The sequence below is a fragment of the Neophocaena asiaeorientalis genome, unplaced genomic scaffold, assembly GCF_003031525.2.
Source record: "Neophocaena asiaeorientalis asiaeorientalis breed wild unplaced genomic scaffold, Neophocaena_asiaeorientalis_V1.1 scaffold134, whole genome shotgun sequence".
Taxonomy (NCBI): domain Eukaryota; kingdom Metazoa; phylum Chordata; class Mammalia; order Artiodactyla; family Phocoenidae; genus Neophocaena; species Neophocaena asiaeorientalis.
In genome coordinates this window covers 29247105-29259419 of record NW_020185339.1, presented here as the reverse complement: position 1 = coordinate 29259419, position 12315 = coordinate 29247105, and the positions used below count along the sequence as shown (strand labels likewise).

At 47.3% G+C, this 12315-nt stretch overlaps 1 protein-coding gene across 1 annotated transcript in view; it reads right to left on the bottom strand.

The window, feature by feature from the left end:
* The window catches only part of ARF3 (ARF GTPase 3), an 18054-nt gene extending 6611 nt beyond the window's left edge, over nt 1-11443 (bottom strand). Inside the window, exon 1 of the mRNA XM_024736783.1 lies at nt 11228-11443. The gene's annotated coding sequence lies outside the window, so the exon portion shown is untranslated. The remainder of the gene's footprint in view (nt 1-11227) is intronic.
* Between the last annotated feature and the right edge of the window lie 872 nt (nt 11444-12315).

Genomic DNA, 12315 nt, shown 5'->3' with positions numbered 1-12315 from the left:
TACAAAAATACAAAATGCCTTTCTTTCTGCCCACCCCATCCACTGCCCCCGACAGACAGAATCAGGGTCATTCATTCCCTCTCTTCCTCCCTCCCTTCTCTATGGCTCAGGACAGCCACAGAAATGAATCTTTGAAACAACAATGAAACGGGGGTTCAGAGTCACCCGTGCCAGCCAGTTCTCTGGGCCCGCGGGAGACATGCATCAGCGGGCAGCTTATTCGGCAACCACCATAAACCAGTGGCCGGCATTCTCTACAGAGTCTAGGAACCAGAGATAAACACACGCACACCCCAAACCCAGTAGGCGAAAGAACAGGTTAAGACAGAGTGCACCCAAACCCAAGAATGTGAAAGGTGGATGGGGAGGAATCCTATTTACAAGCTAAAGCATGGCGGGGTTTGGTGGGAGTTTAGTTGTTTTTTCAAAAACAATTTCAGGTTTTTTTGTTTGTTTCCTACTCTCCTCAGTTTGCAGCGAATTCCAGACCAGTACAAAGGAGCCAGATCAACAGCTCCTGGAGACCAAAGTACTGCTTTGTCCAAAAAACAGAAACAATGAGTGCTTATGGAGTGTTTCATCTTCAAAGACCTCCCCAGACATCCACTAATGAGCCAGGTGTGGTGCTCCGGGTAGGTTCCGCAGATGAGCCCCGCCCCTGACCCAGAGCGCTCACACCCCAGGGGGAGGGCCTGGCTCAACTCTGGACTCAACTTCAGTCAAGTCACCCACTAGCCATCCTCCCTGCTCATCCTGCCTCAACCACCCAGGCAGACAGATTCCCGAGGATTCCTGAGGCAGGAGGGGACACGTGCCCAGCTAATAAGATCAGATCCCGCCAACCTTGGTAATCTGTGGTAGACAGACTTCTGGTTCTGCTGCCATCACTTCCAGAAATTTAGACCTTCCCCAAGTCTTCCTAGTTTTTATCTTGTCTCCAGTTCAGGTGTCATTTCCTTCAGCTCCAGATGATACTCTGCTTTAAAGCTTAAGTAACAGGCTTTGGCCCAGATTCTGAACTGAATTTATACCATACATTTATCTTGCTTTCCTTCATGACTGGAACTGTTGCTGGCTAAATGATTACCAACTGTGAGTCAAGCAGTGGCTGAAAGATATCCCTTGCCCCAGAACATGCATACACTGTCCTTTGGTTTGCTCCTTTGCTAAGCTCTCATGCTAAAGTCTTGGTTCAAAATCTGATCCCAGTGTTACACTTATTTCTATTTTCTGGCATGCTTCATAAAGCACCCTGAATTATCTAAACCACTCAAGTGGCACTACGTTATGCAGTTTTTTTCTTCTTTTATAAGTCTGTATATTTACCGTCTCCCCAAGTTAACTGTGTACTCACCATGGGCAAGGACTATGCCTTTTATTTATTTGGGATCTTTCCTTGCTCCCAGTGCCAAGCCCACCGTAGGAGTTCAATCAAGCACACTGGCTAATTTTAGCCTCATCTGAGGAGGTCCTTATATCATTTCTTCTGTCCTAACAGTTATCTCCGTGTAATGCACAGATGGTTGCTTAGCTTTCCTGTCAATTCTTGGCCATTTTCCACATATACTGACCGCAAGACTGGTTTGGGAAAGCCATGAAAGGATCAGAAGACTAAAATTGGTAAAATTTTCTCTTGTCATTTAATACTCAGTGGGGCTGATAGATAACTAACAAAATATTCAAGTAGTTACCATGTGTGCCCCATGACAGCCCAAAGCCTTGAAATTAATGGACATTACAACTCTTCTTTAATATAATCAGGAGCTTGACTCAGATGAACATTCCAAAGGGGGTGCTGGCTTTCTTGTCTTGTCTTTCCCTGTCCCTGCCTGTTTCCAGATAGCATACTGCCCCTACCATCAGGATGGTGGCCACTTTCAGCTTTGTGCCATGAATACAAATCTACAGCTATCTAGCCAATTCTCACTTTCACCATAATGCATTCCTACAGAAAGCTCTGGGAAGCAGATGGCAAACAAACAAAACCTGGATTGTATCCCTATGTACTGTACTGCCTATAGTCATTCTCTTTTGCCACAGATGGCACTCCTGTGTCAAGAGGGCAAAATACCAGAGTTCTATGGGCTGGTAGAAACAGGAAGCAGTTAAAACTAAAGGTGAGTGGCTCAAGATGAAAAATGGAATATAGTAATATCTCTATTAACAAAGAGTATGTCTCCACATTCTATTTTACAGTTACAAACTTTGTTATCTCCTCCGTGTGTGCGACACTGCAGGAGTTCAACCAAGCACATTGGCCGATTTAAGCCTCACCTGAGGACGTCCTCACTGACAATCACTCACTGCCCCCAATCCCTCTCTCCCACCCTCCAGGAGGGGCAGGCCATTGCTGTCACTGTTCAGTTATCTGGACTCGAGGCATGCCTGCTCCACCCTCCAGGGGATTCTGAGAGTCCCAGCTCAGTCTGCCACACACACTGCCCACTCCTGATGCAGGCACGTGTCCTGAGACACCCCGAGGGGACTCCTGATCCAGCACCTCCTCTTCAGGCTGCATGGGCCCAGGGAAAGGACGACCAGAGCCTCCCAAATCCTGTGCTGTCCAGGCAGGGCACACTAAACTGCAGGGCGCAGCTTGATTCCCAAACAATCTTCCAATTGAGATATCACGAATACAATCTCTATTAGATGCTATTTTTGGCACAGCCAATGGAGCAGACCAAAAAATTTAAGAAAACCAAAGCAGGGTCTGCCTGTATTTAGTTTCCTTAGTGCAGCTGGCTTGTGACCTCAGTAAACTTCCCAAATTTTTGCCTCAAGAACTCCCAGATTAGTACCTCAGTGAATCCTATTAGGCTCCAAGACTTCCCAAAGCCAGGAAACAGCTTCTGATGCCAGCTTCCATCCATTCATTAAACGTTTATTGAGAATAATGAACCAGGGATGAACAGAGGAAGACAGTTTCTGCCTTCATGAAACTCAGTCAATGGGAGAGAAGGACTAGGAAACAGAGGATTACTGTGGGAAGATAAGAGTGGGATAAGCACATAGTTCTACCGGGACAGAAAGCTGGAGCAGTCACTCAAGACTGGAGGATAAAGGACGATTCCCAGACATGATTCTCAGGTCACACCTGAGCTGACTCTTAAAGGAAGAATAGGAAATAATCAGACACTAAGGAATAGGGAAGGTGGGAGAGGGAACAGAGTGTGCACAGGCACAAAGACCTGAGTTAGAGAGGGCGTTTATTAGCCAAATCCAGGTGCAACTGGGAGGTCGTTTACGTGGATGCAGCATGGTGAGTAAAAGGAAGGATGAGGCTGGAGAGAGAAGCAGGAGCTAAATCATGAAGGGCCTTAAAGGTCATACTGGGTAACATGATCAGATACGTGCTTTAGAGACCATCCTGGGCTTCCCTGGTGGCGCAGTGGTTAAGAATCTGCCTGCCAATGCGGGGGGCACGGGTTCAAGCCCTGGCCTGGGAATATCCCACATGCCACGGAGCAACTAAGCCCGTGTGCCACAACTACTGAGCCTGTGCTCTAGAGCCCGCGAGCCACAACTACTGAAGCCCGCGCACCTAGAGCCCGTGCTCCACAACAAGAGAAGCCACTGCAACGAGAAGCCCACGCACCACAATGAAGAGTAGCCCCCACTCGCCACAACCAGAGAAAGCCCGCGCACAGCAACGAAGACCCAACGCAGCCAAAATTTAAAAATAAATAAATAAATAAAGATCATTCTGGGGCTTCCCTGGTGGCTCAGTGGTTAAGAATCTGCCTGCCAATGCAGGGGACAAGAGCCCTGGTCCAGGAAGATCCCACATGCCACGGAGCAACTAACCCCGTGCGCCACAGCTACTGAGCCTGAGTTATAGAGCCTGCGAGCCACAACTACTGAGCCCGCGAGCCAAAACTACTGAAGCCCACACGGCTAGAGCCCGTGCTCCGCAACAAGAGAAGCCACTGTAATAAGAAGCCGGCACACTGCAACGAAGAGTAGCCCCCCTTCGCCGCAACTAGAGAAAGCCCGCGCGCAGCAACAAAGACCCAACTCAGCCATAAATAAATAAATAAATAAAAGACCATTCTGACAGCAGTTTAGGGAATAAGTTAAAAGGGGGAAAGACTGGAAGCATAGAGACCACTTGGGAGGTACAGTAATACAGATAAGAAAAGTTCTGAAACAGAGGGGTGGCAATAGAGAGGACAGGACAGATTTGAAACAACAAAATAGTAAAATCCACAGGATTTAATGACTAATTAAATGTAGGAAGGAAGAGGAGAAGACTCAAAGATGATTCCCAGGTTTCTGGCCTGTGTGATTCAGTAGCAATTCTTTAGGCAGAAAACGTAAGAGGAACAGATCTGAGAGCGAAGATGTTTGTTCTTAGATTAACGTGAATTTTGAGGTGCTAAGGTATGAAGCTCAGGAGAAAAGTCTGGTCTGGGTATATGGAATCATCTGCATAGATAGTAACTGAAGCCCCAAGAGGAACCAAGACGATCCAGTAGGGCAACAGTTACTGGCTGCCTACCAACAGCCACCTTCCCCTTCTTTCTTCTAACAGAACCCCTACTTTGTTCAGATGTTGGCAGGGAGTGGGTATGAACTACCCCTCGCCAGCCCTAGCGTATGAAAACTGATCAGCTGAAGGGACGTGGGCATTCCATTTCTCTTGCCAGTGACTGAGTCACGAATGTTTAGGCACTACTTCTGGGCAATAAAGATGTAAGGAAAGTCTGCTGGGAGTATCTGGGAAAGTTTTCCTCAATCTTAAAAAAGAACATATTGCAAAGCTCTCTCGTCCAGCCTTTGGATGTTAATGTAGAAGTGTGAGATGCTGGAGTATCTTGGGTACATGAAGGGACAGACATAAGAACACTAGGATATCAGAGCAGAAAAACTGAGAAAACTTGGGTCCTTAATAACACTGTCAAGTTGCTGGATTAAAAAAATAAATTAAAAGTTATGTGGCAGCCTGGAAGGGAGGGGAGTTCGGAGAATGGATACATGTATATGCACGGCTGAGTCACTCTGCTGTGCACCCGAAACACAGCAACGATTAACACTGAAATGAACGATTAACCTGCAGTGATTAACATTGTTAATCGGCTATACTCCGATATAAAATAAAAAGTTAAAAAAAAAGTGTTCTACCCCTGGACTACTTCTGTGTGTGGCAGAATATACATAACATAAAATTTACCATTTTAACCATTTTTAAGTGTACAGTTCAGTGGCATTAAGCACACTCACAGTATTGTACAACCATCACCACCATGCATCTCCAGAACTTTTTCATCTTCCCAAACTGAAACTCTGTACCTATTAGACAATAACCCCCCTCTCCAGCCCCTGGAAACAACCACTCTACTTTCTGTTTCTGAATTTGACTATTCTAGGTATCTCATAAATGTGGAATCAAACAATATTTGTCCTTTTGTGTCTGGCTTATGTCACCTAGACTTGTTGCTACATGTTTAATAAATCCTTTGATTGTCTGAGCCACAGGTGTGTTTTCTATCTTTTGCAACTGATACATCTTAACTGATATATCTAGGGAGAGCATGTACAGTGAGACAGGAGAAAAGGCCAAAGTCAGAAACCTAGGGCACACCAACATTTAAAGCAGTGGGCAAAAAAGGCCAGAAAAGAGAGTAGGAAGCAACCAAAACGGTAGAAAGGAAATCAAGAGAGTGAGACATCAGAGTCACCAATGAGGAAAGAACTTTTAAAAAAAAAAAAAAAAAAAGGAGTGTCAAAGGCTGTAGAAAGGTCAAATTAAGATAAGGCCTGAAAAATACCTACTGAACTTAACTACTAGGCAATCAGTGATGACCCTGTTATAAATTAGAACATATCTAACTAAAATTAGCCTCCATTTAACTCAACTAGCAGCATTTAGGCTCAAGCCAGAATCCTACGCCAGTTTCCCTTCTAGTCTGAGTGGAAGACTCCAGTACAGGACGACCTGAATGAGGCCACAACACCAAGTGAAGAAGGATTCTAAATTGCCCTGATAAAGACCCAAACACCGAGAAAGGGTATGGCTTTTCCTACAGACAACCCTCAGCAAATGAGTCAGAGCAGAGCATTAAGTCTGTTTCAGAATACATGACTTCGCTAGATAAAACAGTGACCGGATAAAAACTAGACTCATTTGTTTCCTTGGAACATTCTGTGGCACTACCCTCTCACCAAAGCTTTCAGCTTGCCCTATTCTTAGAATCTGACCAGTTTACAACTGCACCATCTCCTGATATTTGATGGCTGCTCCAATGCCCACATCGATAGCCTTGGATATCCAGAACACTGTACTTTCCTAATTACAAAAATCACTTAAATTCCATGAGTAATCAGCCTAAAGCCCTAGTAAATCTTTGCCCCAATCTGGTCCCACTATGCAGGTCAAGATGGAATTGCTACTGACATGTATACACTGATGGGTATAAAATGGATGACTAATAAGAACCTGCTGTATAAAAAAATAAATAAAATTGAAATTTAAATAAAAAGACGGAATTGCCAGTGCACAGATGAAAACAGGAGGCAATGATTTGGACAAAGCCACCCATCATAGAGCAGCCTAAGGATACAGAAGACAGGGAATCACCTGCCTTGAGCGATAAGAGCCATCTGTGATCCCCTAGTACCTCAAACACACTTCTACTCTTATTCACCTTTGCGTGTTTTGCTTCCCAGAGCCGGAACTTCCCAAATAATGTGCCTTTAATGCAATACAGGTCAGCTGGAGATACTGGTCCCGTCAATACTGGACAGCTAGGCAGGGCTTAGGGTGGCTAGAGCCCATGGGCCAGTCATCTCAGGTTGCAAGCAGCTATGCCTATTTCACTATTACCATTTTCTCTGTATGCCATGGTGGGAAAAAGTTTGGGAAGTATTTCACTAGACTCTCAGTCCCTTGCCAGCAGGGACCATGCCTTACTCATGTTCCTGATCTGTAGCTAGTGACTGATATGCTTGTTGCTGAACACGGTTCTACTGATGATGGCAAACGTCTGTGAGGTTGAGGAAGACATCTCCAATCCTTTTTCCTGTATCTGACAAACTGGAGAAGTGGCTTCCATGTTCTCAGAACCCTAGGGTTCCCTGGATGGGATTCAGAGCCTGCCTGGGGGAAAGGGAGAACTATATGAGAGGCTCTAATTATGTCCCGCCACTTTCCACCACTACCACAGCAGCACCACTGTTATGCATTTTACGTATCAGACTTCAAGTAAGATTTTATATAGGGTAAAGTTCAATTGCTTTTTTAAAAAAAAGTGGAGGATAGGGGACAGAACCACTCCAATACAGAGCAAATGTTCTTCTGCATCCTAAATCATGTTGAAATTTAAACATTTATACCTGACACTCTTGTGTTTAAGCTCATAAAGGACAGGTTATGGGAATACCCTGGAGGTCCAGTGGTTGGGACTCCGCGCTTTCACAGCCGAGGGCCTGGGTTCAATCCCTGGTTGTCAGGGAACTAAGATCTGCTACACCCAGGCATTTCACCTTTCTTCAGGAATATGGTGCTAATGGTGGATCCCTGAAATCTTGAGCCATTTCCCTTCTGGTCCATATGGTGCAGCAGATCCTTTGCAGAAGTCCATGACAAATCTCTAACACCTTCATAGACTCCCTACCTCAGTTAGTTCTTTCCTAGACTACAATACAAAGCCTTCAAACATTTGTAGAACTTTCTCCAAAGGCTCCCCATGTCCTTTCATTATCAAAAAGCTTTATTAGCATTCTACCTATATTTGCAATAGATGTTGGAAAAGGTACAGTACACAGAATTACAGATATCGCAACTCTGGATCTTAATACAGTACATTCTGAAACAAAGGCAGACATTTAAAGGAGATATGACTAAGTGAAAAGAGTGGCCCAGGAAATGGAGGATGCTGAAATACTACCTGAAATCTAAAATAATGGGAGCCAGGAAACTAAATGCCCAACCTAGGACAATCAGGGTGCTCTTTTATGGAAGAGTCAGCCATTACCTCAGAGTCACACTGAACACTATTTTTGAGCCCCCATATCCTCACCCTACATCCAAGTTGATAGTTCAGGGCCCCTGCCTTGCTCCAGCTTCACCTCCCACTCAGGCAACAGGAGCTGCCTCTGTGAGGCTGATGCTGAAAAAAAGATTTCATTGCTCGTAAGCCTACGACCAGCACAAAAAGTCATGGTAACAATCATCCCTCTACACAGGCGCTTCAGGCGGCAAGCTGTTCTTTTGTAAACCTCCTCTTTAAGGCAGCCCTGAGTGCTCATGTTATTATTTCTATGATGATGGTGATTATTAATAGCAGCTAACATTTACTTGAGGCTTACTATGTGTACTTTGTATAATACTAAGTGCTTTCTTTACATGTATTATCTCATTTAATTCTCATGCCGACACTATGCATAGGTACTATCATTATCATACTCTTTACAGATGAGGAAAATGAAGCTAAAAGAGGACAAATAATTTCACCAAAATCACACAACTAGTAATTAGCAGAGGCAGGATCTGAACTCAATTTTGTCTGATTCCAAGGTCCACACTCTTAATTACCATACCATTTTGCCTCTAAATTCACCTGCAACAAAAATGGTGAAGGCGGGGCTTCCCTGGTGGTGCAGTAGTTGAGAGTCCGGCTGCCGATGCAGGGGACGCGCGTTCGTGCCCGGGTCCGGGAAGATCCCACATGCCGCAGAGCGGCTGGGCCCGTGAGCCATGGCCGCTGAGCCTGAGCATCCGGAGCCTGTGCTCCGCAACGGGAGAGGCCACAACAGTGAGAGGCCCGCGTACCGCAAAAAAAAAAAAGGTAAAGGGAACTATGCGTACACCTGAAACTAAAACAATACTGTAAATCAACCATACCTCAATTTAAAAAAAAAAATGGTGAGGAGAGCCAAATACAGTGACATGTTTTGAGTCTCAAGCCTCTTGACATCCACTTCTAAAGGTATTCCACAGAAAGCAGATTCCATCTGTAAGCAGATTCCACAATTTCCCTCAGTTATTGATTCAACTTTAACAAACCTGGTTTTAAAGAACTTCCTCCTTCTGACCAACAAATCCCACCCACTGTCCTCTGAGTCCATTTTCTCTATTATGACTCCAGTGGAAGAGACCAGCAGAGGTAAACACACTTTATGACCCTTTGTGCACTTAAGACTTCACTTCCACTCTTTTAGCCTGCTGTCTGCTCTCCTTTACACTTGCATTCGGTTTAATAATAGCAGCTACCATTCACTGGCACCAATTCTATGCCAGACACCACATACATACACTGGCTCCCTTCTCTGTAATTACCAGGATCCCAATCTGCAGACAACACTCTGAAGGACTTAGGTCTAATGGAGAGACCCCTTTGCCCACAATGGGGAAGCAGGAGATCTGGTATTTCTGATAAATAATGACTCTGTGTTCTAATATTTTTCTTTTGGGGGTCTTACTTTCATTATCCATGACTGTTTTTTTTGCCTCTTAGGAAGGTGGAGAGACCAAGACAAGACTTCTTAATTACAAAGGCTAAGGACCTTTATACACTCTCACTCAGCTATCTTCAGGCACTCTCCTTGACAGCCAAGCCCTCTCCTCCTCTTTCCTTAAACTGTGGTCAGAAAACCTGAGCTCATTCACATCCTGTATTCATCATGAGTGCCTACTGTGTGCACAGATAGTGTGGGAGATACAAGATGAGATCCAATTCCTGAACTCAAAAAGCTTCTTCTCTTTGGAAAAGCAAGACATACACATAAAAATTTTGACTACGCAAGGTAATAACTATGCTGGGAGGCAGGAGGCATGTGTATATGGGATACAGGAGGACCCTTCCCAGCTGAATTCCACGGTCAATGATCCATTCTGTGAAAAGGTGAGTCAGCTTCTTTCTTAGAATGAGCTTTTCTAGACGTGTTATTCAAACTCGAGTCTAAGGTACAATGACCAATTCACTGACCCATTCCAGTCATAGCAAGTGGAGACCCCCCAACAACAAGCTCAAGACAAAATGGCAGCAAAGACTTGTCAACACCTGATTAGGGACACGGAAGGAAGTATGCAGAGACTAGATTCTGCCCTGTTGCACCGACCCAAGCAATCAGACTCCTTGCAGCAGATCTCCTACCAAATAAAACTTTCATGCCATAGACCAGGGGTGACCCAATCCAACCGCGGCAGAGACAGGTTTTAAGTTACATTTCTCCCTCACCCGATGACCTCACTATTTCTTCTCACTCCTGACCACATACCACACTCCTCCTGGCCTGGCCAGAGAGAGACCAGCAGTAATACAACCCAGAAAGAAGGCAACTCCCCCAAAAGAGGAGCTACCACTTTGCTAATCAAGTGGCCCGTTTTCAACAGGGAATTCCACACACCCCCGCCCCCTTCCCGCAGACATTGGTATAAGCAATGGCTCCATTTTCTGTTCCGGGAATCCTGGTACTTCCTAAAGAAAGAAAGCGGATTGGAAGACAGAAACTCTGAGCCAGTGACAAGATGTTCCCTCCTCCTGTGAGACCGCCCCCGCTTCGCCTGGGGGAGGAAGGCACCACCTCTCTTCTCCAAGCAAGATCAGATCCCCCTCCCCCTCCTCCTGCCTCCTCTCCTCTTGCTCCCCACCTGCTGCCCTCTTCCCGACGTGCGGTCCCCAAGACCCGAAAGCTCAGCATCCACCAGAATAGTGCCCCTGGAGTGCCCCACTAGCCTGTGTTCCCCGTTAATCCCTAAACCCCCTAAACACCCCTGCGCCACGATGTGGGGAGGGGGTGTCACCATAGCAAGGCTTCTCTCTGGTCTATTACTAAGGTGGAGGGGGAGAAGGGGTAGGAAAAAGCGACATTCCCTAGCCCTTTAATAGGAAAAAGATACAAAACAGCCATCACCGCCCCCGCGTCACCTCACCTTGGACTGCTTTCCTCCCCCTCAACCCCAACCCTTCAAAAGCCCACCTCCTGCAGGCGAGGGGAACCTAACTGCAGCCCAGGTCGCCCCCTTGTGCGAGGCGGAGGACAAATTCATGTGCGCCCTCCACCCCCACCCCAGCTCCGTGTCCTTCAAATGCGGGGGGCAGGCGTGTGGCTGGCCCGGCGCCCCCTCTCCAAGCTCTCTGGTGGGAAGGACCACACCGGCCCATGCCAAGCAGTACCGGGCGGGCGAGCGAGCAAGCGGGGGTGGGGGTGGGGGTCTATCTTCTCAGCTCCCACCCCGAGTCTCTCCTCTACCGGGACCCGCCTTCCCTCCTCCCCAGCCCCTCACCTGTTCCTGCTCCCAGCTCCGCCGCTGCGGCCGCCGCCTCCGCCCCCGCAGGTTCCGCTCGGCTCTCGCTCCACTCTCTCCGGCTCCCTCCGCCGATTTCAGCGCGGCTGCTCCCCTGGCCCCGCTCCCAGCTCCCTCCTTCCTTCCCTCCACCTAGCACCGGAAACCGCGAAGGCTACAGGAGCTGTACGGCGCACCCTCACCCCCAGACCAGGATACTTCCCACCTCCCCGATCGCGCGAGAACTGCGCGGCGGCGAGCGGCAGTTCTCGCGAGATCCAGCACCATGGCAGCTGCTGCAGCAGAGGCAGCGGGCGCCTAAGTGGAAGACCTGGCGGAGGCTGATGTGGGGGCTGGAAACTGCGGGCGGCGGAGGCGGGAGCTAGGAAATGGGGGTGAGACAGTGGGGACAGAGGTGAGAATCCCAAGCCTCAGAGCCATGTCTGTTATTTAAGGACTGGGCCGCATAGTGGGCACACTGGAGACTGGGACTCCTTGGGCAAAGTCAGGAAGGAGCAGAGTATGAGTGAACAGACCTTGCTTTGGACCTTAGCTCTCATCTTCATTTTTTTTTAACCTTTTTAATATATACATTTATTTATTTATTTTTGGCTGCGTTGGGTCTTCGTTGCTGTGCGCGGGCTTTCTCTAGTTGCGGCAAACGGGAGCTACTGTTAGTCGTTGCGGTACAGTCTTCTCATTGCGGTGGCTTCTCTTGTTGCGGAGCACGGGCTCTAGGCGCGCGGGCTTCAGTAGTTGTGGCTCGCCAGCTCTAGAGCGCAGGCTCAGTAGTTGTGGCGCACGGGCTTAGTTGTTCCGCGGCATGTGGGATCTTCCCGCGCCAGGGCTTGAACCCGTGTCCCCTGCATTGGCAGGCGGATTCTTAACCATTGCACCACCAGGGAAGTCCTCAGCTTCCTTTCTTAATCAGGGCTACGTGCACCCCCCTGAGAGCCCTCACTGCACCAGCGTTTCTACTCACTACTAAGACTAGGTTGCTTGGAGGTGAGAATCAAGAGATCCTTTCCATAGGGAAGAGGGAGAGTGATGAATTTAAGAGACAAGGAAACAGCTGGACACTGGGCCAG